Below are 25522 nucleotides of genomic sequence, written 5' to 3'. Positions count from 1 at the left end.
GTCTATCTTTTTAAAAAAAACTGTCGCATTAATGGCCCTTCGCTCATTTTCAACTTCTATTCAATTTTCATACTGCCGTACTCTAACGGAACTATCCACCTTCTCTCTTCTAAAAAAAAAGATCTTTCTCTAGCTAATAAATTATCACACTAAAGCTTCATGTTAGCATTTCCAACCAACTCTGAGTTTGATAGAGTTGAATTATCTTTTTTCCAATTGATGTCCAGAACCAAATTTATCTTATGCATGACTAAAAGTAGATTCCAAGAAATTCTACCATCCATGCTTTAAATATTGATAGAATTTTCAAAATCCCATTCAACTCCAACCATTGTCCCAAACAGTCCCTCTCCAAAACATTGGCACAACAATATCCCACAAACCAACCGGAGCTAGCCGTACTGGAACCATCAAAAGTTCTCTCATTATCATTTCCCAACTGCCTCCTTGTTCCTCCGCAAGCACACACACACACACCGGGATAAACATTTCCACTTAAGATACAACCACCGTAAAAGAGACATCTTCCGTCCGCTGTTCAAACCCCACAACACATCCCCACTGTGCTATTGCGGAGCTGCAGCACAAGTTCCACTCCGCAGCGCTTCCGAATTTAATTTGAATTTATTTTGTCCTGGTACTGCTGCTGCTGCTGCTGCTGCCGCCAAGTGCCATGAAACTGCATCTCCGAAATGCATACACAACCCCACACCACAACCCGGCGCGGGTCGACCCATCTCGTCGGCTCCGTCGTCAACCAGCCAGAGGAATGCCAGACGGACAACGAACGACGCAGAGCTTGATAATCTTTTGTGAATGCCGAACAGTTTACTCTGGGTCTTTTAAAATAAGCAGTAAACTTTACCGTTTCGGGTTTAAGTGAGCGAAAGATAGCTGGCTTTTCCCACCACACCGTTCTTGGCTTGTTCCCCGTCCGGATGATGCTCCATCCGGTTTCATGATAGTGAGATAATTGTGAGAAAAGCGCCCACCTGATGGAGAAGCCGGAAGTCGATTGTCCCACGCTGGCTTCGGGCAGAGAGGAGGAAAACTTTTGAAATTAACTACTCGTTTCTCTTGGAGAAGGTGGCTTTCCCGAGTATGCTTAAGAATGGTGGTTTTCGAGTGGTAGATGTCGATGAAAGGTAAACCAAGTCCACAGGAGCTTGGATTTTCATTATGAGTGAATTAATTTCCGCCCATTACTTTGCGTTTCATTCTGCAATCAATCATCAGCGCTGAGTTTTCGAGCGTTTGGGAGTGGCAGCGGAAATAACAGCGCGTCAGGAGAGTTTGGGTGATTTCACTGAAAATCTAAACTAACATTTGAAAAGGGCAGAATTCCTTGATCACCATATCACCGCTTCCGAATGTTGATGATCAAAAAATTAATCCCATTTCACGACTTCCAATTTTCTGGATGATTTTATTAGCTTTACATGGTAGTTAAAAGTGTAGTGTAACATCATCATTGATAAATAAAAACTCAAAAATGTGTTTTTTAACGTGAAATTGAGAAGAAACATCATACGCCCTGATTATTTCTTACATGTCTGGATCGTCCACCCTTTGAACTGCCAACACTGGGTATACGCCGTGGAAATATCATGGGTGCGGGTGGCTGTCAAATTCAAACAACCGTCCAGCGTTGCCAGATTTTGACGTAGGACTACGTCTGTGATTTCTATACACTTTGTGAAAACCAAAAATAGAACATGTAACAAAATTATGAAAGATTTTGAACGTTAATAACTCAGCTACCCCTGGACCAATTTCAATAATTTTATCACCAATCGATCAGAATTATGTCGATGCATTTGTTAAATTTAAAACTTTATCATTTTTCAAATATCACTATTGAAAGTTGCATGAATGTGCAACTGTTGCTATGATAATTAAAATTGTCATCGATTGCCTGCGAAAAACGATTTCCCTAACACAGTTTTACTAGTTGAATTCCATCCGGTCTCACCAAACGGTGTTTATTCAATCATCGCGTGGTTAGTGATGTTGTACTCCAGTGTACAACGAAAGGCTTCCCGTAAGCAGCAAGCTATCAAGGTTGGTCTCAACCGCTGATCGGATTCAGCGGCAGTAGCATCAGCAGTAGCAGTGTTTTCGGCGCGCGGCGTTGAACATTATTCTCCACAACACAACGAAAGGCTGCCGGCAAGCCGTGAGCTGCAGCCCACATGAGCATCCATAGACGGAGGAAGAAGCCGCACCGCTATTGATCGGATTCAGTAGCTTTTCGTGAGTTGCTGTGGGCCATCTTTGTCAAGCGCGTCATACTTAAGAGTATAAACAGAGAGAACCCCGCTCAAATTCCTATTCCTACGCAAAACAGAAGCTTCTGCTGCAGTTTACAAATAAGATTTATTATATAAGACCACGTAGTCTTACGTCGCCATTGCGTACAACCTAATAGAGCTGTCCTTTGTAGTTATTTCATGGTTATTGGTATCAAATTATTACAAAAATCGGTATTTATCGGTATTAAAAAATTAAGTAATTAAATTATATTATTTCAAACATTTGGACTAAAATCGAAGGAAGTACTTTCCGTGTAAGTCGGAAGAAATTTCTGGGAAATATATAAATTTGTCTCTCAATGGTACCGACAAAACTTCCAGAGTAGGAATAAAGAAGATCTTCTGAAGGAAGTTCTAATAAATGTCGGAAAAACATCCGAAGGGGATCTTCCAAGATAAATATTAAGAAACTTCTGGAATTTGTTTTTAGAAACTTTCGGAAAAATCCAGAAGCCAGAAAAGTGTGGAAATCGGAAGCCAGGAGAAGCTTGGAAAAACCTTCCAACAAGTCGGAAAAAAAACCCACAGAGAGTGACTTATGGAGAAACTTCCAGAGGAAGACGAAAGAAACTTCTGGCAGAACTCGATAGATACATCCGGTAGAACTTTAATTGAACTTCCTGGAGAAGACGGAAGAAACTTCCAGGTGACACTTGGGGAAATTTCCTAGGATAGATTGGAAGAAACTTCTGGAAAAAGTCGAACGCCAGGCTTACGGAACATTCGAAAGATATTTCAAGGAAAAGATGGAAAATATCTGGAAATAGATTTCTGGGGGATGTTAGCACAATATTCCCTGAAGTTCCTCACATGCTCTATTGATCCAGCAATTTTCATATTCATAAAACATCCCTGAAAACCCCACAATGTCCCTGAAGCTTTCCGAACATTCCTGAATTGCACTTCGGCATATCCCTTAAATCCTCGGAACTCCTTGTAAGTTCTTGCAATTTTCCTAAAGTTAATCTGGCTATAGTTCTCTGATCTACTTGAAGTACTCGAAACTTCCCTAATTATTATGAAATTACCGGAAAATCTCTTTCATAAAAGTCCCTGGATCTCCTTTAGCGCTTTCATTTTTTTTTTAAATATGAACAGCAGCATTAAAGTTCTCTGATCTTCTCGATTTTTTAAATTTTCGTATCTTACCTAACGTTTCCAAAATTTTCATGGACCTCTCGGAACTTTACTGAAGTTTTTTGGAAATTCCCTGAGTTTCTCGGAACTCATTTGAAGGTTCAGAAATTTCTTTGAATTTATATGTCCTAATGTTCTCACAGCTTCCCTAAAGTTATCTCAATTCTCCTGAAACCAAGTTTCCAAAATACTTCAGTTTCCTTAAGTTCATTGGAGTTCTCTGGGCATTCCTGAGATTCCCGGGTTTTCGAATTTGAACAGAAGTTAATGAAACTGTCTTTAATTTATCGGAGCCTACCGAAAATTCCGAACTACTCTGAAGTTTCAGAATTTCTGAAATGTTCCTGTAGTTTTCCTGAAGCTTCCAAGGAAAGTCGAAATAGCTTTCCGGACGGAATCGGAAAATAACTTACGGGGTAAGGTGGACGGAAATTTCTAGGGTAAGTTGGAAGAAACTTCAAAGGAAAGATTTAAGTAATTTCAGGAAGTTAAAAAATTAGCGTTTTTATGGACCTATTTTTCCACTGAATAAAAGTATTTCCCGATTTCCAGAAATTACCGGGATGAGCCATCAGCTGTTTCTCGACTCCTTGGTAACCAAAAAAGGTGAGAAAATGGAAGCATTAGTCAAAAGAGTATCAAGCATAAGAAAGTTTTGAAGGTAACTTTTTTTTAGAGCAGGCTCAACAATTTTTAATTTCTAAAAGATAAAAGTCTCTCACTATAGTTTCCTTTGACAATTCAGCGAGGGCAGGCAGTAATCATTTTGTTTATTAATGAAAAATCGGTATAAATCGGTATTCAAACTCAAGAATCGGTATTCTGAGAAACCTTATTTGTATACCGGTATGAAGTTTGAAAATCGGTATAAATACCGATAAATCGGTATATCTGGCAACGCTGCAACCGTCACCTATCTCGTATAACTAAAGGCCTCTAGTTAAAGTATGGACGAGTGTCACCACAAAACTGAAAAAACTGTTCCAATCGAGCAAAGCGGTGCATTTTGATTGGAACAACTTTTGACAGACGTTCATACTTTTACTGTAGGGATTTACGTATAACTGGTTCCAAACGTAAGCAAGCCATAAGTCATGTTAACGTTTGGAACTTATTTCATACAAGGATGATCAGTAAACTGATTTCAAGCTGAACATTGCCTTAGGTTCTAACATTAACAGATTCTCTTTCTTGACTTTCTCTTTATATTCCCACGGCCATGTAAAGTCAATCCCAGACATTCGATTAGATAAGCTTTTATCTAGCAACCAATACGACAAACACAACAAGAAACAGTTAAGTGCTCAAGTTGTTAACGAAAGAGAAAGTCGACGAAGAGAATCGATCTATGTTACTTAGGACCTAAGGCATTTTTTTTTTTTTTTTTTCCTTTGGTTTGTTTTTTCCGTCGATCTTGTTTTCCGTGCTGAGCACCAATGCTACCGACGTGCCAGGAAGGCAGCTCCCACACCTGGACCCTACCTATCGACCCATCAACTCATGAACCGGGGACCAACGGCTTTACTTCCCATCCGAATGAAGGCATCATGTTATGCCTCAGAACATCCCGGCGGCGCCAACTGGGATTGAACCCAGGCCTGCTGGGTGAGAGGTAATCACGCTTACTACTACACCACCGGCGCCGTTATCCCTATGGCAATGTTCAGCTTGATTTGACAGCAAGTCCCTCCGCAAGGAAATACCTAAGAGGAAGAGGAAACAACTGGTTTCTTACTCTTTTATCTCTATCTCTATCTATATCTATATCTATCTCTATCTCTATCTTACGCACTTCAAATCGGCCAATCACGAGCTGGTTCGCGTTTGACAGAAAAGTGGTTCGTTTTCGCCCACGTACTGTCTTCTCTTCCTCTAAGGAAAATACGAGGGGGACGACTCTATCTACGATGCAGAAAAGATTGTGTTTTGCTGTGGCTAGCTGCACGAACGCTGAGTAGATGGAAGGAAGATTTATATCGATTTTGAAAATTTCCTGCAAAAAGATGAAGCGCGATGCAAGAAGATGCGAGAAATGAAAGATGATTTTTCGAAGATTGATTCGCTAGTGTGAGATTTTTTGAGCATCTAGAATTGAGATTTAAATGTGTCGCCCCCCTCGGGAAAATACACCCTCAAAATTTCTCGCGTTACTTTTCAAATAGACCAATCTACATTGATCGATTCTCTTCATCGACTCTCTCTTTCGTTAATCACTCCGCAAAGTTCATTCTAGAACAATTCAAATTAATCCTGGTTCCTTATTGACTCGTTGTGTTTGAGTCCGCATCACTAGACTTAGAATGCGTGATTGATAAACATTCAAATTAATTATCAAAAATCAACGGAAAATATGAAGGCTTTATAGATTCTGTTCCCATCTGCGTAAAAGAAGAACTTAGTGAAGGAATAAGTGGATTTTCGTAGCTTGATGCCTTCGGATTTGAAAGCTCGTAGGTCACCACGGCTTATTCTGGTGAACAATTATAGCATTAACTTCATCATAAGTGGTGTGCTCTGATATGAAGGGCTCGGTCAAAGAAGAATGCTTAGATGAAATAGTCCAAAGAAAAAACTTTCTATTTTAGTGCCCTCTTTCACGGTTCCTTTTATCCAATGAATATAAGGCATTTTACGAGACAGATCAAGTCAGCTGATTTTATTCTGTTTACTAATTTTGACATTTACTGGCGGGCCGAATATCTTCATTCGCAACTACACGGCCATCAAAAGTGACTCACGGAGTGTGTTTAGCTTGCTTACTTTTGGGTAAATCCGTGGCAAGCCCATACACTCGTGAGTTACTTTTGTTGGCCGTGTAGAGAATCAAAACAAAAATATCAGACGTAAACAATAACAATGCCACGAGCGGCCCGCCAGGAACTGTCATCAAAACGTCTCGTAAAATGGCTTATACCCCGCAAGGCGTTTTTGTGCTTATGCTACCCCCTCGGAAGATTTCAATTCGCGGTTTGGCTTTCAACTTTCAACAATAGCAGTTCAGCTCGTGCTGTGCTCTGTGTGCTTACTTGCTGAGTGCTGGCGTTCCGCCTCCCGGACGCAATTCGTCCGTTTCGAACGTTGTCGTCGTCGTGTTTGTGTTTCGGAAATGCAATCGAAGTGTGCCATGGCCGCTATTAGACGCGTTTTTTTTTTCGGTCGCTGGAGTTGTCGGTTCTGATTTCGGCGCTGGTCGCGAGTTGGTTTGGCCGGTGATGAGCTGGCGCTGCGTCTTACAGACTGTGTACTGATGAACTGAAGCCGTTGTGTCGCTTGTGATTGGTCATGGAAAGTGAACGCTGTCCTTTTTTTTTCTCTCTGCTGAGGTTCCTCTAGTTAGAGCCGCTAGGGTGTGCTTCGTGGTAGATGGGGGTTCATGCTGTTGTGTGAGGATGGAAAGGCGGGTTTCCTATTGTTAACACCAGTTAAAGAAGAAGCTGCAGCATATATATGGGAGCTCTTCGAAATCGTTGTGATGTTATTGATTCCTTTGCAACATTGTGTGAGATCTTCCCTTTATTTTTCTATTGACTTTCATTCCATTATTATATGAAACATTAAATGCTGGGGACGGGATGGTCCCCTAGGGCACCCGATTGAAGCGAAATGGATGGGGAGAGTGGAAATGTCAACTCCCTGTCTTTAACATTTCGAGAAAAGAGGGTGGACTCTTTTTCCCACTCATTGGGACATTCTCCTGTTGGATGGCCTGTTTTTTGACCAGTCGTATGACTCTGTTGTTGGAAGGAGATTCTCGTCAGTTGAGTTGATGTCTCCAGTGAAGATTCTTGGATTAATTGGGACTATAATGTGGTGGATAAAATTAGTTCAAGTCTTGGCCACAGAGATGGCGCAGCGGTACAAACTTTTTTATTTCACAAGATAGAGGTTTGCTGTCTCGGGTAAAGTTGTTGAACGTAAAATTCTATGCAAAGGTTTTCAAAGACATAAAAGCTGTACATCTTAAAACAACTGAAATATACGAAGTTTTATAAAATTTGCCTGAAATTCACGTTTTTTTGTATTATATTTTGAACAATCGTTTTATCTTTTCATCATTTTCATCGATCGGTACTGACCATAACAATCTTTTTCAGATCAATACTATTATTATTTGATAACTGATAAATATTTTTTTTTTTTAATAATTCGTTTATTTTTCCAGGCTCATTTGCTGTTGCTTTGCGGAGCCGATATTCATTGTTTAGATAGCAAAATTACTTAAAACTAACGTTAGTAAAGCGGAGGCCGATTACTCGCGGCTATCTCGAGGTTAGGGGTAACAAATTGTAACAAATGGATGGCAGGGTAGGGATTGTGAACACAAGGATTGGAGAGCAATGTGCTCTTGATCTCGAACTAGGCGACACTCTGATGAAAAAGACAAACATGGGGGTACACCAATGGGCAACTAACAACTTCGGAGAACAAAAGATGACACTAACTACTAAATCCTCAAATCTATCCGTTTTAAAAACACATAAATTAAATTTAAAAAGTCGAGGTCTCGGCTCGCCAAGACATCTCTAACGGGTATCGCGGGTTGTTTTCCTCGGGCCCTGAGGGATATGGATAACTCCGATCTGGCAACACGGTGTAAGGTACATGACCAAACAACATGCTCGATATCGTGATAACCACTGCCACACGCACATAAATTGCTGCCTGAGAGTCCAATAAGCCTTGATATAACGCGTATAAAGTCGCGGCTCATGTCCAACCCTTTAAGCCATGGTTTGTTCGACACCTGTGGAAGAATAGAATGTAACCATCTTCCCAATTCACCATCATTCCATTTTTGTTGCCAACTGATGAGGACTTGCTGACGAGCAATGGAAAAAAAATTCGTTGAAGGCGATTTGTCGCTCAAAAATATCGCCTTCCAGATAAATATTTATCACGTGAAATTTTAAAAAATACATGATTTTCCGAATGGATTTTCTAAAAAAAATGCGCAAGTAAACGCAAAATGTCATCAATTATTCAAAATGATATTATTTTGTAATAAAAGTAGTAGTAGAACACTTAGGGATCGCTCATTAATTATGTCACACTTTAAGGGGGAGGAAGGTTTTGGAAACTGTGACGAGCCTTTCAAAAAACAATTAAAGTCCATATAAAAAATGTGACAAAGGGGGGATTTGAAAGTGGGCGTGACATAATTAATGGACCTTCCCTTATGCAATACCATTCATACTATTCAAATAACCTTTGGAGATCGAAAATTGAACAAAACATATTTGCATGGTTTTTTGGGGTGTCCTTAAACTTATCACGGGTAGTGTATGTTCTATCCGTCAGGTATGATCCGATCCATTTGAAAAGTGTTCTTGCTAATCCAATACGTTTTAGCTTAAAAAGTAGCAAGGGAATGTCTAATCTGTCAATGGCTTAGCTAAAGTCAGTGTATAATTCTACAACAGCATCACCTCTATCCATTGCTGCTGTAGAAAATTCTACAAATTCCAATAGATTAGTTGATGTGGACCGGCTTTAAAAAAACATGTTGATTATTTGAAATGCGATGTTTGAATATTTTCTGACTAATAATTGCTTCGAACATTTTAGGAATGCATTAGATAATTTCAATACCTCTATAATTTTTAATATCTGACATTTTGCCAGATTTAAATGTGGGATTAAAAATGATTTTCTTTCAAACGAATGGAAAATGATTTGAGTGACAAATTAAAAAGCCAAAACGATGGTTTAACGAAAGCTAGTTTTTCAGTAATAATGGAACTATTTCATCAGTGCAATTAAATTTTCTTATTTTTAGAAATCATTAAATTGAAAAAAAAACTCAAGATCTGAGCTTGAAAAAAAACTTGGGATGTGTCTTAAATTTTGATGAACTTACAGAATAAATATATGATTAAAAGGTTATTCCGAAAAGAACTCATATGGAATTCTGGAATGTCTTCTTGGCAAATTCCATGAAGACTAGAAAATAATTCAAAAAAGAAATTCAACTGTTTGGTGAAAAACTCCGCAACTTCAAGTAAATTGTGAAAAGAGACCCAAAGCAATGCTGACAAAAAGCTTTAAAGGAATTCTGACATAAATTTCCAGAGAATTGTGATGAGAATACGAATGGAATCTTAATCCGAAGTCAATTCGATTGCAAAGAAATTCTAGAAATTCGATCGCATCAAGGTGAGGCTATTGAGGTGTAATTTTTAGTTGAATTTCATGGATGTTCAAGCTCACGGCGTCTGAGGATAGTGTGATGGGAGTATGTATTGTGTAGAACCTTCTTTTTAGTTGAACTCAGAGGAGGTAAATGTACATTTTTACTGCAAAGATGTCACCACTAAATTGTATGGGGGAAACTAATTTCACAGCATTTTCCTCCATAACATTATCATGACATGTACAGTACTTGTTCACTAACTGGGCTAAAAGCGCAGCCCAGTTAACAAATTTCACTCGCTAACTGGGCTGGCTTGTCAAACGTCAGAAAACATTGAGGGGAACTTCAATGGATTATTTGATCCACGTTAAAAAAAATCACGTGCATTGAATTGAAATAGTGTAAAGTTTGTTATTGTTATTTTCACAGCATTCAAATTCGTGAGGCTTGAAGCTTTCGCTCAAAAGGCTTTCAAGTTTTGATTTCGGTGTGAAATGAAAATAATTTCAAATTTACTTATATTAACACTTAACATTCCGTTCGACTACCCCTCACCAATTATGGCAACGAATTGTCAAACTAAATGTGACGTCTATTTTTGACGTATAACTGCTTTTTAACTGGGCTACGGCCAGTTAACGAAAGCCCAGTTGAAAAGCAGCCCAGTCAACGAACGCCCAGTTAGCGAACAAGTGCTGTACCACCTCTGGTTTAGCTGTCAAAACAAAGGAAGCAATTAAATATCAAATGTTAATGGCAAAATAATTCGGAATTGAATTGTTCACCATCAAATAAAGAAGATGGACAAGACCGTCCATCTAAACACCTTTGCTGAAAACAGCAATCTTCTATCAATTCGAGCAGTCAAATTAATCAAGTAACTAGAAGTCAAATGACACACTAGTGCCGGGCTGTGATCAGTGCTTATAAAAATCATTTATTTAACATTCAACTTAGCTGTAAATGAAGACAACCTTAACTGATAGACCAACTGCCTGCATGAATTTGAATTTGGACATAACGACATTCTCTTGATCAAGGAAACCTCTGAGAATCGAAGTCAATTATTTTTCTTCAATCATGACTGTATGTTCATTATTGTCTGTGTTGTTGTCAATATTAACATTCAAATGCAAGATTATTATTTTCATTTAACACCAATATAGCGTTGAAGAACGTGTCGTGTTGATTTTTACACTGAGTTGAAGCGGTTATGGTTATGGGTTATCCGTAGTAATTCCCATATAAACTTCAAATGGTTTGTGCCAAGTCAGTTTCTCACTAAATGAGTTCAAATTTTGGGAGGCTAATCAGGGCCCAATTTGGAACCGTTTGAGCACTGTGGAGCGAAAATTTAAAATTTTGCATCAGTCTAATGTACATCCTATTGATTCAATGATTAACCCCCTTAGAAAATGTAACAAACATGTAACAGTTTTTTGAGCAAATCACCTTCAATCGCCATGTAGGGCTGAAATTCAAGACCTCTTCGTTATTAGCCCTAACCTCAGGACCCACCAACCCCATCCAAGTTTATGTTAACCCACCAAAACTCGATGCGTCTCATTCCTCGCCCTCTACACACACCGATATCAGCAGAAGCGCCCCTGACCCGATGATGTTCCGGTAATCGGTTTATGTACCTCCCATACTTACTTCGTTATCCATAAATTTCCTACACGACCCAACACGAATAGTCACGGTGAGGGAGGGGAAGTGGCAGGAAGTAGGAAGCCAAGCGAGCGGGGAGTACACTGTAGACATTCTGCCGAATTTCCTCTTCCACGTCACCAGTTCAGGACGACGGCTAGGGAGACTCCATACGTGCGTATTTACTAATGGCAGCCAGTAGCGCCGTCGTCGTCGTCGTCGTCGTCGCCGCCGCGTTCAGGAAGGACGTCCGGGAAATTGGCGGAAATACCGGAGCTATATGATGACGGTAGGCAGGGTAGGGGAGGGAAATGTGGCAGATTAGCCCGGAAACATGACTATAGACTTTTGATATTTATGCTTCCAGCGATTATTGTCGACTGATAAGCGAGACGACTTGGATTAGCTCTTTAGAGCATTTGAGGGAATGTGAACGAGCTCTCCTGCCTGCTGCTACATATATTGAATAAATGGGATTGTGGTATCTGAGTGGAATCAGGAGGGAAAGCATTGAGAGCACCCAGTGTGAGTACTCACTTTGAAGTACTCGTTCGAATACACGAGCAGAGCACCCAAGGACTCGAATGCCGCCGTCGTTGCTGTTGTTGATTTTATTGTTGTATGAACGTTGGAACATTCTTTCTTGGATGTTATGCGTATGCATGTTATGCGAAGCGAAGGTTAAACTGATTCCTCCGACAATGGGCGGATAAGATTTGCAAACGAAGTACAAGCACGGCGTGCAGGAGCGGTTGTATGTCTAAATCGAATCTTGGAGATTGCGATGGTAGGTAATTCCTGAAGAGCGGAAGCATTTTGTGTGTTCCAGTCGGAGGGTTCCTGCTGACACAATTTTGGAGGTCGTTAAGATTAGCAGATGTCGTAAAGAAGGCTTTGACTGGAATTGAGATATGTTAGTTCATTAATGTTAGCAATGTGGAAATCCCGTAAATGGAAGCGCCAATCTGGGATTGTTCCTGTAACAATCTTCCCGTTCCTAAACGAATCGCAAATGGGATTCAAGATTTGCATGTGCTGGGACGATGAATAAGTCGATTTTGCATATTTTTGAGCAATAACTCAAAGGAAAATAAATATAACATGTCTGACTAAGGACAAAAAATATAATCATTCTAAAATTAATGAGCTCTTTTTTTTAGTAACGCTCGAGCGTCCATTGTCACCTGTAGGTGACATCTGTTTTTATTTGACTGTAAACATCCAAATTGTTATCAAATTTTGATGAAACTGGTTGCAAATGAAGGCTTTATTCATCTTCTTACGTTTTTTGGCTAAGGCGTCACCTCTAGCAATGGGCGATCTTGGATCGAATCACAAAAGATCGATTCTTTTGGTTCGATTAATCGATTTTTTGAATCGATCTCTAACATGACAAAAATCGACTGAATCGATCCTTTTCATTCGATTTTTGTTTCGATCCAACAAAAAAAATATCAGTGCATTTGCATTTGCAATTTAATATTGACCTGTACCTGGAGTCTTCAGCTCTCTGCTATGTCAGAACTGGATTGCCATGGGGGCATATCGGTAGAATTACGAAATATCTTGCGTCAGCCTGTTTTACCACGTTCTGTGGATCCTTTTCGAGCATGGTAGAAACACCGTAGTGTATATCCCCATGCTCGAGACTATTTATCAAGAATGGTAACTAGTGTTTCGTCGGAGAGGCTATTCTTCCAAACTGGTAGAACCACACAGAATCGATATCGGCTCAATGCAAAACGCATGGCTCAATTAGCTTTCTTGGGATCCCTTTCGGATGAGTTTTGGGATATCTGAATTAAGTTCTTACCTGCTCTTACACTCCGACCTATTGCATTCATCCTGCTAGCCAGAAGAGCGGACTACCATTGGCGAAAGTGACAATCACTGGAGGGCTAAGCTCCAACCAAAGAAACAAACTAAAACATTCAATTTACTTGCGAATCATTGCTATATTCTCATCGTGCCTTCCCACATGGGCATCCCAGAGTCTAAATCATTCTCCTATCTGGTTCCCTTGTGCTTATGCGACTAACAGATTTTGGGTTTGCTTAGTGGCTAAATACGTCTACTCACGCACACGGACCCATGACTCGTTGTTGTTTCGGCTACGTCATCGACCGACCAAGAATGTCGCCCGATCAAGCATCCCGTCGACGCTCGTTCACTTGTCGGCCTGCTCCTACTGGCACCGGCCAAGTCTTCCTGCCGCACGTGAGTGCTTCCTGGCTACGCCGTCCGTGCGGCCACGCGAAGTTGGCGCTTGCCTATGGAACCCAATGAGCACTCTGCTTCCGTCAATCACCGCCTTGGCGAGCAGTTGACTCCCTGCTTCGGCGATGTTGGCCGAAGACGTCTGCGGGCCCTTGAAACTCGTATCTACCTGAGAATGCTACAATAAGACCCTGCGATAGAACAGCTGATTAGTTCCTGACAACTGGCCGTCCAGATCGATGATGCTTACCCTTTGATGGGGTCTTCTTTGTGTCCGTGTAGCCTTTCTGGTTGTGACCACCAAGCAAGGCTGCTAGCCGGCGATCTAACACGGGTAATGTCGGTCGTATGATTTCGTCCAGTGACGATGCTTTGGTGCGTTCGGATCGTACTGCTTCCACACGTGTGCGCTTCGAGTCCGTTCTTGGCGTGTTCGGCTGTCGTGCAATTCCTCCAAGTGCGGTTGGTAGAACGCCGATCGTTTGACTTCGTCCGGTGACGGTACTTCCGCTTGCCTCTGTGGAACGGGTTGCCACTACCCACGTTGCAATCCGAGTCACCGGTCTGGCCGAACTGCTCTTAAAAGCAAGGTTGACTGTGTCGTGTGATTTCCAACGTTTGGCCTAGTCCCTTGACGGTTCTTTCGCTCGTTCCTACGGAACGTGTTGCTTCCCCGTAAGTCGAAATCCAAAACGCCAGACTAGCTCTTCTACGAGTATGGCTGCTGGTCAACTTCCCGTCATTTTTCACAAAGCACACCAAGCGTGTGAATCCACCGTACACTGGAGAATAAGAATGACGAAGTAAAAGCATCCGATCTAGCTGCTGCCCTTGCTCGCTTTTGTCTGTTTGATGCGTCCGTATGAGTGCAATCTTTTCGCTCTCTCGTTGCGTTCGTTTGCAGCGTCGCCTTGCAAAAGGCCTTTTGCGGTGGAGTATTTTGACTTGGCGGTTGGTCGATGCGTGCGTACGAGCGTACTGATGACAAAATTGTACTAATTCTTCGGCACTTAAAGCTAATGTTTCTCTGGTTTGTTAATTTAACTGAACAAGTGCAAGAAATAAGCAGAATTTGTTTACATCGTAACAGACCATCTAATCGTTTTATTTCATATGTTAATCTTTCGTTCTTTAAATCGTTTATTTAATACCAACGAATTGTATCGCTTGCCTAATCAAGAATCATGAGCAAAAACTTCCACATGTCAAATGAAATCAAATATTCTCACGTAGACCATCCGTTAAAGAGTTCGATCCGCGGTACGCGGTAAAGACCGTAAAGCATGTAGGTGGTAGCATCATGATTTCGAGCTGTTTTTCTTGGTATGGAGTACGTCCCATTTTCCGTATTAATTCTATCATGACCAGATTTGAATACAAAGAAATCATGGACAAGGTTATCCTCCCTTATGCAGAAGAGAACAAGCCTCTTTCATGGCATTTTCAGCAAGACAACGATCCGAAACCCAATTCTAAGTATGTAAAGGAATGGTTTCGTGCAAATAAAGTATCGGTTATTTCATGGCCTAGCCAATCTCCTGAGATCAATCGCATCAAAAATTTATGGAAAGAGCTTAAAAGAAAGTTATCTGGTCAAGCATTTTCAAATAAGGATCAATTATGGACCACAGTTCAAAAAGAGTGGTATGCTATAACAGAGGAAACTTGTCAGTGCTTGGTTGAGTCAATGACAAGAAGATTGAACTAGGTTCTACTTAACAATGGAGGGCACAGCGGTTACTTAGCGTCATTAGTCTGATAAAACTTATACGATTATTTTCAAGCTTTCTATACTGTAGTTTTATGCAACACACCTATTTCACTGGCCAGGCATATTTTATATTTGATTCTAATGAGTGAGTCATTTAATGTTTTAACTTTGAGTTTTCTCGTGTAATTACTTAATTTTGATTACACTATCAAATGCTAAACTTTAAAGTCGAATAAAATGAAGTTGAATGAGCATAATCTAAAATTTCAACTTTCCTATGATCCGTTATATTTGAAACATTTTTGTGCCATTTTGAAAAATGAATCGATTTAAAAGATCGATTAAAAAAAATCGATTCAAAAATAGTACATAGTATTTTTAATTGATCATTTTATCAAGCTTCTGCATTCATGTTCCATCAGATGTCACAGCTGTTGTTTGCGGTGACATCTATCGGAAACTAGACACAATCTGTTTTCCTATAATTGTTCACAGAGGACACTGCAGTGCAAAACATGTCTGGTATCTCTATAAATGCATTTAGATTATTATTCGAAGTCCCTCCTTTTTTACACATTCTGCACACAAAATTGCTCACCCCTCACAGAATTTCCCGCCGAATTTTATGTAGGGGGCGGGGCATAAAGCATATTTTGCGCAGAATATGTAAAAAAGGAGGGACTTCAAATGTTAAAGCAAATGCATATATAGAGGTACCAGACATGTTTTGTAGTGTCAGGTACTCTATTTTGTAATCTGTGAAAGGGAAATCACAAATCGAGTGTCAACAAAATACATGGCATGTTGAGAGATTGAGGTCGTGAGAGCAAATTTTCTGTCTCAAATTTGATTTTTTGGCTCTCTGGGTGCTGGTAGTAAATCAGGTAAAACTGTATGGGGAAAAATAATTTTTATAAAATTGTATCTTGTTTAACAATAATTTCCGGGAAAAAACTGAACTACAAAGTCCCTGATTAAATTCTTTAGGTTGTCGTTCACTTTTTTTGACCTGAATATGCACCGAAAGCGAATTATTCCCACTTCTCTCAATTTCTATATGGGGATTTTTATCACTTCCTACCAGCGGAATGGCGCCATCTCTGTGGAAAATGTTCGAACAAAATGATTAATTGTCTTTCTCCGAAAAAGAACGCCTTAGATTTCCACAGCACAGGAATTCTAAAATTTCTACATTTCTCAATTTCATATTTCAAATTAGGAATGGTTCGGAAAGCATGAAGTCATCTCAAGTACTCGGCAAAACGGCATTTGAACAAATGACCATACACTGTTCTTGAGTAGTTCCAGGCCAAATATCGTGGTCAGTGGATGTGGAACATCCGTAAAATTGATTACTGGGTAAATTTGATCAAAGTAGGCCTTGATTTTTCTTTAGAACTATACGGAATGTAGTAAAATGGTGATTTTAGATATATTTAGCTGGTCATTGGCTCCAAGTGGTCACCATATATCATTTTGGCAGAGCTAATTTCATACATTTTTTAGGTTAGTCAGAGATCTTGACACGGCGATGCACCCGCTAGGGTGCGTGCGTCAAACGTCTCTAATTTCTATGTAATTATTTGCAAGTTGGTTGTTTGCTTTTCTTCAACTTTAGGCAAAATCTGCTATTTTGCGAATTATTTCGTGGCAAAATCAAAGTTTACAAACTACGCTTAATTTGATCATCTATCTAAAACCAAACCTTATAAGTTGCTACCATGCAAAAGTTGGTATTCAACATCCTTGGCTATCATTTGGAGGGTGAGCCCCCAGGATTCCAGACATAGTACTATTTTGGGTCACACTACCCAAGCAACAATTTCGGTTTTATAAGGGTTCTGTAGACCATGATTTAGACTTGTAGCATGCTTTAAAACCTCCATAAAACTTACAATGTTACTTGGGTATTGACATTTCGTAAGATATTTCTGCTTTCGTAAGATATTTAGGGGTCTTGTTGGTTACGTGAGTATTGTTTTAAGATATGGTAATTAAATCCGAATGATATTCTTTGGTTTGATCACATTTTTAGGATCTTACTCTTCGCAAATATCTAAAAGTCTAGGCCTTCAGTATTGTTCCAAAATCCCATGCTAAGAAAAATCTTGGTCTTCTGGAAAATCAACCTTACAGAGCTTCCTTCCAACGCAATGACCAAGGTAGAAGGACCGTTTCTAATTAAACTTCGTAACACTTGAATCACCACACACTTCCTCCTGCTATGCTAAATCTAACCTTTCCATGACTGACCCCAATTTGCGTGTCAACAAACGGTGAAATGTAATCAAAATTAATGAGCCACTTCGAAACTTTAAGATGCACAACATCCCTCTCTTATCAACATCTTTCACCTGCCTGTTCGACGTTCTTTCTCGAGACAAATTCCAACCACTTGCGATTACTCATTGATGACGGTGCGGGTCTTTCGTTGATTACCCCCCTGGGGGGTGGCAAGCAGTTATGGAAACTGAGACCTGCCTCTCACTGTCATCTGCATGTAGACGGGAATGTTTCTCCGCAACGCGAAGGGAGGACCATTTTGATGGATCCAATATGGAAATGAATTTTTCACGAACCGCAGACATCGTTGATGGACCCATTTTTCCCCCGCCCGGATTCGTTTTCCTTTATTTGACCTTCCGGACGTATCCTTCTGAGTACATCCAGGTTAATGGCTTTGATTTGATACATTGTTTGAAACTATTGCAATCTCGTTAAAGTACTGCCAAATAAATATAAAAACACGTTGATGCCCGGAAAAAAACAACTTTTTAAAGCTCTAGCATCATTCCACCAAATAGGCAAAATCTCCAATATCACAGCTGATGCAAACCAAATGAGCACCATATGTTCTGACATAGCCTGAACCTTAACAAATAAAAATTCAGTCTGGAAACCTTCAATCATCACCACCGCCACAATATCCACCGGAAAAGCTATTGATGAAAATCCACTTTCAATCCGATCACTGTAGCCGAGCAACGATCTGATTAGGGCCACCGTTCTGTCTCGGAACAATAGCCTGTAGAGAGACAGAGAGAAAGAAAAAAACGACATGAATCGAACAGCCCGAACAGCAAAAATACAAATCCTGTCGTTCAAATTCCGTCAATGCCCAATTCATTCCGGACATCATCCTTTCTTCTTCTTTTTTTTCTTGATTCAGCATCAAGCGAGCGAGCAAACTTTCTTATTCCATTCACCAGCGAGGACAGCGGAATGCCGAGGCATAAAATTTCTTTCAGCCAAAGGCTCAACCGAAGCATGCTTATCCTTTTTCGGCTCCCATCGGTGGTAGACCCGTCAATGCCAAGAAGAAAAAAGAAAATCCGACACAATCTATCGGAAAAGTGTTGGCAATAAATCTTTATCTGTTTCGCGCCCCCTCCTTTGGCCGAGTTTTATCTCTGCCGATCGAGATGAAGAAAAGCTTCTTTCGACAGTCAAGGCAGTTCAGAACGGGGAACGAGAAGAGCAGCACAAACTGAGGGCATTCTTATTGCTAATATATGTTGTGTGTGGGTCATAAATACTTACGGCAGAAGAAGAAGGGAAGCGGTGATTTACATATGGAATGTGAATAGGTTGCTGTCATTTCGTTGGCTTTATCGCTTATATCTGGTATGGGGTAGGGCACTACTTCAGTATTAGCGCCCATTTTCGTCATATCGAACAGGAACATCAAATATATCACTGATTTTGACAGGAACGAATCAATCGTACTTTCGAAGTTCAAAAGCGCTCCTAGCGAATCCAAGAAGTTAGATTTCTATCATTTTAATCAATATCTCAACAATTTGTAACTCTTTATCAAATCCAGGGATACGAAGCATTCCATTATTTGATCAAACCCGTTCGTAAGAGGAAAGAGGTAAAGTGCGGGTTGTGCTTAGTATAACGGAAATCGGATCTTAACCCTATAAGGGTGATTTTGATACCACAAGCTACGTTGAGAACGTCTATTGCGTTGAATTTCTGCCTACCGACGATAAACAAAATCATTCGATAATGGCTTCGTCAGCACCTTATCGCCTTCGCCGAAGTAATCCACTTTTGATGTGGTGAGCACTTTGAACCAAACACTCTGTCCAATCAAAATGTAAACCACGTGACGAAGTTTTGTTTAAAGATAGAAGGCTGATCTCTGAACGAATCTCATTTCACTCTTGAAACTACAAACTTCTCTTTATCCTAATGTTTCTTTCTTTTTTGTCTTCTTTCAGTGGTCTTTGTCTTACATTCGAACAGCGAACACCGGTAAACATAAGAAGTAAGTATGTTTTGAGAACTTCAAGTGCTCCAGAAATTTCAGGAACTAACGGAGCTCTGCAGATCCGGGAAATGTTGGTGCGGCGATAACAAAAAATCTATCATTTACAAGAACTCACAAAATCTTGGAGCAGTCCCAAAACTACGAAAATTCTCCAAACTGTATAAACTTTAGGAATCACTCTACTCACCGATAGCTCTATACATTTCCTGAATACATTAAATCACCCGCAACAGCGGGATCTCTTGGAATTCCATAACTTCCAGAACTTCGGTAAATTCGGGCCTTTTGTAATTCCTGCAATTTCAACATCTTTTGATACTTCGGAAATTGCCAGACATAAGAATGTCTGGCAATTGACAAACTTTGTAGAGCAAAAATGTGCGCCTTTTAAAGATCTAAAAGTTAGTTAAAGACACCTTTGCTGAGAAATTTGAAATAAGAAAACTAGAGCAAAACATTTTTTTTTAGATACACCCTAACTCAATCCAAGAAAATAGCTCTAAATCAGTCAAAAAGTTTTTTTATACAAAGTTGCTTGAAATTAGCTCAGTTATAACTTTGCCTAAGAATGTATACCTTAATTTATTCAAACAAAAAAGTTAGATTTTTGATTTTAATGATAATAAGAACCACTCTAGAATTCATTGTCATAAAAATGAGGGCCTAACTATAATGAACAACTTTGTAGAAGAAACTTTCAGTCTAAAGTTTCAATTGCAACATATCATGCTACCTAAATCTACATTCTGGACCACTGTGCAATGGTTGCTATGATGAGTTTTCACCGTTTGCGCTCCAGTTTTCAAAATGACCGTGTCAAACGTTTTAAAAGTGTTCGGGGAGCGTCTGTCGACCACCAGGAAACCTTGAAGCGGTGGTAATAGTAATCCGGACGTGGCAGCGATGACGAAGAAGGTGGCGGTGACATACAAGCGGAATCCTAACCTCTCCATCCGGGACGTCGCTGGCAAGCTCAATTTCTCCCATACTACTGTGCAGCGAGCCGGGTTGTCGACGTTTAAGAACACAGCAAAAAAATAATTTTGATATCACATCAAAGTAGATGCACTACAATCATGTCGAAAATTTCATGTAATTTTTATGACCACATAAATAAACAAATGCAGTAAAAGCAGCGTAATGTCAGTTCATGCATTGTATTAATGATAATTTTGTCCTTTTTAGCAAGTAATATTACACCATATTTTCGACATGATTGTAGTGCATCCACTTTGACGTGATATCAAAATTATTTTTTTTGCTGTGAAGGTGAAGTTGGCGAACCGAGATTACAAACAAAACACGTCGGCAAAGCAGCTTCCGTACTTCCGTCTATTAACGTCTCTTGGCAAAGCAGCGGTCCCGAAAGCTGTTTACGAATCTGCTCAATAAGTTCGACTGTGTCGTCATGGACGACGAAACTTATGTGAAGGCTGATTTCAAGCAGCTTCCGCAACAGGAGTTTTATACCGCATAATGAAAAGGGATGGTGGCTGAAATTTTCAAAACCATCAAACTATCGAAGTTCCCGAAAAAATATCTCGTCTGGCAGGTCATACCATGTGGTCTAAAAAGCGGCATTTTCATTACTACAGGAACCATCAATCCAGAGATCTACGTCCAGGAGTGCCTGGAAAAGTGGCTGCTACTATTCCTAAAGTAACATAATAGACCTGCGCTGTTCTGGCCGGACTTGGAGAGCTGCCACTATGGAAAAAAAACAATCGAGTGGTACGATGCGAACAACGTGGATGTGGTACCCAAAGACCACAACCCTCCCAACAGCCCAGAACTCCGCCCTATCGAACGGTATAGGGCCGGAATCTAAAAAAAAACTAATTAATCCATGGAAAACGAGCAGCAGTTTAAATCTAACTGGCGTTAGGCGGCGAATAAGGTCGATGAGAACACTGCCCAAGTAACAATTTTGGTTGTGGTTCTGTAGACCATGAATTGAACTTGTAGAACGCATTAAAACCTTGATAAAACTTGCAATGTTACTTGGGTGTGCAAAATTAAATGGAAGAGGTTAAGCGGATGGCACGGCAGTTCGGATTTGGCAAACCAAAATAATAAACGAACATTTTTTTTCCATTAAATTGGGGAAACAGTCCTATTATTGCGGTACGTTAGAAGCCTATTGTTGTGTATGGAGGTCTCCATACGCAACAATAGGCTTCTAACGCTTCTAACGTACCGCAATAATAGGACTGTTTCCCTGAACTGCCAAAAGAAAAATAAGAAGATTTTTGTGATATGAATTTTGACTGAAAGAAACGATTTTTGTCGACCAATTTTTGCACGTTCCAATCTTTAGTTGGCCCATCACGAAGTTTTTGGAGTTCGAACAGCTTCTAAAGCATTCACGCTGTTTCCCAGAGTTCCAGAAATCTCGGTACTTATTTTTTTACTGCTCTGGAAGGTCATAAAAAATCGAGAATTCTCAAAGCAACGGGTGGTTTCTACAACTCCTGCTATTCATGTTATCCCCGGACGCTACTTTGATAACTTTTGGAGCTCCAGTGACTTTTGGAACTTTTATCATTCTGTACACACTCAGAATGTATTGTCGTGTTCGGTATTCTTTTCCGAAGTCTCAACAGTAGTACATTTGTTAAAACTTTGACCTTCATTTAAAGCCTATGCTGAGTTCAGCTTGCTGATATTACGGTAAAAATTACCAGAGACGGCGATAACTTTCAAGTGTGCAAGCTCCCAGAATTTCTATAATGTCCAAAACTCTTAAAACTTTGATTTCTCGCCTCTAATGCAACATTTATGGTTTATGAAAAAAGTTTACAATTTTCCGGGAAAAGAGATTTCCCGGGAACAAAATTTTCGTTTCCCCAGATTCCCGAATTTCCCTGGAAATTTATTTAATTATTCATAGGTTGCATTCGATTCAGCGGAACTACATTTTCTCTGATGAAATTAATCATTAGAGTGAGGTGTTACTTGTGATTGATGTTGACGATGACAGGAAAAGTACATCAAAATAACATTTTCATTGACCTTTAAGACTCGAATGTGCAAAACTTCCGTTGTATAAAGCGTTGATCTTAAGGTGAAAGTTAATGTTTTCCGTTACTGAATCCACACCCGTTCGAACCACACTCAAATTCAAAATGATGATGCATGATGCATGATAGTGGTTTACCACCCATTGTAGCACGGAAACTAAGTCCGACAGCAGCGGGCTCTCTTCTCTGTTTGTCTTGATCAAGCTTAATAACCTCTGATTGTCTTCAACGGATTGGGTAGATCGATAGGCAAAGTCGCTCGATAGGCAAAGTCGCCTATACGCATCTACGGAACAATAAAGAATCTCCTTCCAGCAACTTGATCAGTCAATTGGTCAAAAAGACAATCCCCCAAACAGGAAGATGCTCCAATGAGTGGGTAGAAGAGCCTGCCCTTTATCCACGAAATTTTATCAACAGGGAGTTGGCATTCCCACTCTCCCCGTCCATATCGCTTCAATCGGGTGCCCTGTTGGACCGTCCCTTCCCTTTTATTTATGTATTTCAATGTTTATACGAGTTGATTGTTATGATTATTGCCAATAATACTTACATTTCGATGAAGATTGTGATACTTATCATTACAGAAACCAATCTTGAATCGTAGGCCATGTCGTTCAACCATACACTCGTTCCGAGACGGGGTTCTGTGATAAAGCCATCTTCTTCATCATGTTCGCTCGTCACCCGGAATGCATGCAAATGAAAAAGAGATACGACCAGGATTACTTTTTTGATTTTTTGATTTTTTTTTTTTCAATAGTCCTTGTAACACATTCTCTGTCTTATCCTTTTTTCTTCCAGTGTTTATAATTTCCTTTTCCTTGACCTTCTTCCTCTGTCAATACATCATCTGAAATTTCGCTATCCACATTCTTATAAATTTCTTCCACTTTCTTTTTTAATTTTTGTTTGTCCTTAGCTAGTTCTTTCCATTCTTCTGATTTAATGATTTCTTCTAAGTAAGGCTTGGTCTACCCTCTTTTTTCTTGTTGAATTTGAATCTATACGCTAATTGTCCAAAATAACTTATTCTGCCTACCCTAACTCGTCTATTTATTGTTTTTCCTGCTAAAATTTTTCTTTCAATAAATTTCATATTACTTGGTATTTACAGCTATTAAAAATGTTCATTAGAATATTTTTTTCGTAGTTTGCTAGTGCCACTCTGTTTTTCTTTGTTAATACCGCTACTTTAGTTCCGTATAATAACGCTGGCGCCAAAACTGTATTATATATAAGCTTTCCTAATTCCCAGCTCAGATTAAATCTTGTACAATAAATCTTGAAGTTTTCAAAGCGTTTATCCCAAGTAGCAATTCAGTAACCATTTAGCATCCACTCTGATTTATGATGGTTTTATAATGGCAATGAACAATCCACTTAGTTTAAATATAGCATTTTAAAGTGTAAAACATTCCTGCTTTTCAAGATTGAATTCAGCTTTTTGCTGTTTTAAAAACCTTTTATAGTCTGGCAAGAAAGTCAAAAACTGTCTTGTTTTAAAAATAAATTTAAAACAGTTATCAATCCCTCCTTAAAACTGTTCTATAATTCAAGCATAAACGTCATTAGCAATTGTTTATTAATGTCATTATAAAATACTTTATAAACGTGTTCTATCATTATAAAAGCAACCATAAAACCATTAGGTTTTGCATAAGAGAAAAAAGCATTTATTGTTGCTTTTTAGCCTTTTTAAAAAGCATCATTAACTCCCAATTACTTTGTTTACAAATTGAGCTTAAAGATGGTTCCTCATAGTTACTAAATGCCAAATCTATGACAAGGAAATCTCGAAGGATAGACGAAGTAGGATGAAAAAAATCAAGTCAATTTCAGATAAATTTACTTCTTTAGAAGAACCAGCACACCACCAACGACTGACCATCTGTCGGAGAAGAACAAAGTGAGCGGGGCCCTCGAACTCATAAAACATTGTCTAAAGTTGAAAAACATACCAGCTTTCTCCAGATCTTGCGATGACAATCGAAATAACAACCGACAGCAAACCACTGAAACTGTTAGTTAGCGGAGATCAGCTGGTTTCCGATCCAAAGCAGCGATTTTATTCGGCGAAAGACTCTTCGAAAATTTTATTCAACCGTACATCTCTGCATCATTGGATCGTGCACTTCTGTAACCATCCGGAAGAAGGGGATCTTTTTCGGGAACGATTGCGCTTCCAGCTGTTCGAAATGCGAAATGTTGTAAAACAGTATCGCAAACTATCTGAGTAACTGCTCACAATCCATCGGGAGAAAACCGCCTGGAAGAATCCTGGATCTCACAGCGCAACTATCGAAAGATAAACAAACTTTGACGTTTAACTTTCTGCAGGCAACTTTGCCTCCATAAATGCTGCCATTAATCTGAATGGTTTTGGATCAAGCAAAATGGCTTTAGATTAATACAATTCAGCCTGCAAGTTTTCTTCATAAAAGCCATTTTAAACACTTATTAATTTGTTAAGGAATTCTTGAAAGCAAAACAACTTTTTCACAAATGACCCATGAAAATCAACTTTTATGCCACCGCCATGTTACAATTAGTTTGCTTGTTTTTTACAATCTTCGATTTTCAATCTATGTTGCCTTGGATATAACTATATTTTGGTAAATTTAGCAATGAGCAAACATTTATATGCGAAAATCATTTAAAAAAATGTCGGCCAAGCTCGATCTGAAGAATATATTTTTTTTTTTTTCAATGTTAAATAATTGGTCAAATCGACGTTTTACGAGGGTGGACTTAATTTTTTCGATGTTTTCACGTACATTTCACATAAAATTGAATATGGCACTTAAAACTAGGTCACTTAATGAGAACTATTGTAATAAATTTGGATATTCAACAATATTTTTATACCATCAGTTTCTATTTTAATTATTTTGATAAGATCGGATTCATAAATCCTTTTCTATCTTGATTGATGCTTTCCTAGTGGATTCAGCATGCGGCTAGGGGAAATGGCTCGAAAAGGGTTTTTATTGTTGCTAAATAGCTTTTATTGTAGTTTTCTAATGGTTCTGAATGCGTTCGTCATACAACCTTTTGCAGTAAATCAAT

The 25522-nt window shown here is 39.4% G+C and overlaps 1 long non-coding RNA gene across 1 annotated transcript in view; it reads left to right on the top strand.

The window, feature by feature from the left end:
* LOC135702394 (uncharacterized) overlaps positions 1–25522 on the top strand; it is a 102029-nt gene that overhangs the window by 49409 nt on the left and 27098 nt on the right. Inside the window, exon 3 of the long non-coding RNA XR_010517698.1 lies at positions 19384–19430. This is a non-coding gene — a long non-coding RNA (uncharacterized LOC135702394). The remainder of the gene's footprint in view (positions 1–19383; positions 19431–25522) is intronic.

The sequence above is a fragment of the Ochlerotatus camptorhynchus genome, unplaced genomic scaffold (assembly GCF_037179485.1).
Source record: "Ochlerotatus camptorhynchus isolate MF236.1 unplaced genomic scaffold, CSIRO-AGI_Acam_v1.1 ptg000192l, whole genome shotgun sequence".
NCBI classification, from domain to species: domain Eukaryota; kingdom Metazoa; phylum Arthropoda; class Insecta; order Diptera; family Culicidae; genus Ochlerotatus; species Ochlerotatus camptorhynchus.
Note: the sequence above shows the minus strand (reverse complement) of the source record. Positions and strands in the feature narration are given on the sequence as shown.